We start from the raw sequence: 2331 nt of genomic DNA, 5'->3' as shown, positions 1-2331 counted from the left end.
CCCAACTCTGCCTCTCTCTCTTTCTGCCTCTCTCTCCTTTCTATCCCTTTCTCTATTCTCTCAACATCTACGACACAATCTATATTCACGTCTTAGTCTTAGAGCCAATGTCGATAATCATCACGTGTTTTTACAGTCCAGCATCTGAGCTTAAAAGGGAAAAAAAAATCAACGCTTGATGGTTCGTAGCCTTTCCTTGTCTGAGCGTCCTGCTTTCAAAAGAGACCGACATTCCGTTTTTTATATTTTGCTTTCGTTTTTTTCTTCTTTTTTTTTTTAGCGTAAACCTTTAAACTTCACTTAACACACCTCCCACTTCGTTGACACATTATGAAGGATGAAACAGACCTGCGCTTCCGGGTTCAATCGATTTCAGCGTACGTTATAACTGTCAACAGATAACACCTCACGGCGTGTGTGGGCGGGCGGACGTTAGGGTCATTGTAACATGTCATACTTACCCCCCCCATCCCCCCAATCCCTCCAAGCTCCTGCCCCCTTCCATCTCCACCACCACCACAACTATTTTTTCTGTGAACCTAGTTTTTGATCACTGAAAATCGAATCGTTGATATTGTGATTCAGTTTTTGTACATATAGATGTCTTCCGCTTCCCCTTCATCTTTCAAGGCATTTTTGATTTATTTTATCTTGTTGTCCTCTTAATCCCTCTTTATTGGCGTCTTCAGTGTCAAACAGTGTGTCTCTCTTGTTTATGGTTGAAGGGTGTACTTGGCGCATTTAATTCTCAGTGTTACAGTTACTCAAACCGGCATCTGCGGTGCACTGGTTAGCCAAATTGCCCCTTCTTTCTTATAATTATCCAAGACCTATCGTCCTTATCTCTCCTCTTTCTTTCTGTGTTTGCTACTCTCTTGTACCACCTTCTAATCTCCAGCAGTTACATGACTTGATTGAGTAGCAAATTCCGTAAAACTGGTACTAAAATTAAAGCTAAACTGCCCCTCTCATCCCTTCTTTTCCCTCTTCTCCTTCTATCTTTCGAGACCTCAGTTCATCAAGATAAACCCTATGTGAAGAACAAGGTAGTATCATATCATTGTACAAGATAGGAGGAGCGTACCAAATCACGACGTAACAGAACAATCATTGCTTGAGCATGTCCCCCTCCATGCAGAAGGGCGGGCTGACTGGTCTGGTTCTCACGCCTTGCATCTCAAGTTTCATCAGGGCAGAACAGCGGCGTTGTTTGTCTTGGTTGTTGTGACGAAGGAACGCGCCATGTCAGGAGAATTACTCGTCTCAACGCGATGTCGGCGGATTCTAGGGTTAATTAATAATACGTGCTTATTATGTCCTCCCTGCAAAGGGTGTGCCTGCTCCTTTCTCTCACTCACCCTCTTCTCTCTCTATCTCCTCTCTCTCTCTCTCTCTCTCTCTCTCTCTCTCTCTCTCTCTCTTTTTTTTTTTTCTCTGCTTCCCTTTTGTATCTGTTCTTATAATAAAATGCACTCCGGATTCCATCCATCCATCCGTCCGTCCATCCATCCATCCATCCATCCATCCATCCATCCATCTGTTCTTAGTGGTTGCGGGGTGTATGGATGTGGCTGGATTCTTCTATTCTTTCTCTTTGTCACAAGTATCCTTATCTGTTCATTTCGAAATTTGCCAGTTATCGTGGTTGGTTAAACTGCCCTGTTCGTCTGTCCGCCCACCCGTCCACCCATTTATTCATCAACCTCTACTCATCTAAACACCCGCCCTTGCATCCATCCATCCATCCTTTCATCCAGATTTAGTTTAGAATAAAATTTCTGTCTGGAATCCCCCCCTTCCACCCCACCCCTTCTTCTTACCTGGCACTCACTACTTCACTCTCACAATCTAAGAAGGGGATGGTTTGGGATGGGGGTTTGGGTGGGAATGGGGATAGGAAAGAGTGATGGCGAATCGTAAGTATTATTCCGGCTGATCGAAACCGGCACCTCTGAGGGATACGTCAGATTCCGACACCCCTGTAGTGGAGGAGGAGTCCGGATATTCACTCAAAACCACTGCGAAGTTGTAGGAGTCGCGGGACGGGCTTGTTCGGGGTATTTTTTGACGCCGCATAACGACGTTCTCGGGATGCCGAAGAGGGGTTTTGGTACCCGCGACTGGCGCGCTGTTATGCCACGAGGAATGGTAGCCACATGCAGAGGGTTGTTTAGGGGTGTCATGGACTCTTTTGTTGTCCCGCGCGGGGAAATTACGCCGCTGATGGTGATTAGAACGAGGTGATAATAACAATGTTTCTTTCTTTCTTTTTTCCTTTTTCTTTTTTGTTAGTTCCTTCCTTCCTTCCTTCCTTCCTTCCTTCCTTCCTTT

General features: G+C 45.2%; 1 protein-coding gene across 1 annotated transcript in view; it reads left to right on the top strand.

The window, feature by feature from the left end:
• The window catches only part of LOC101850651 (delta-like protein 1), a gene marked incomplete at its 3' end in the record, with an annotated part of 93205 nt that overhangs the window by 73322 nt on the left and 17552 nt on the right, over positions 1 to 2331 (top strand).

This window comes from Aplysia californica, unplaced genomic scaffold, assembly GCF_000002075.1.
Source record: "Aplysia californica isolate F4 #8 unplaced genomic scaffold, AplCal3.0 scaffold00204, whole genome shotgun sequence".
Taxonomy (NCBI): domain Eukaryota; kingdom Metazoa; phylum Mollusca; class Gastropoda; order Aplysiida; family Aplysiidae; genus Aplysia; species Aplysia californica.
This window is presented reverse-complemented; position numbering and strand designations above follow the sequence as displayed.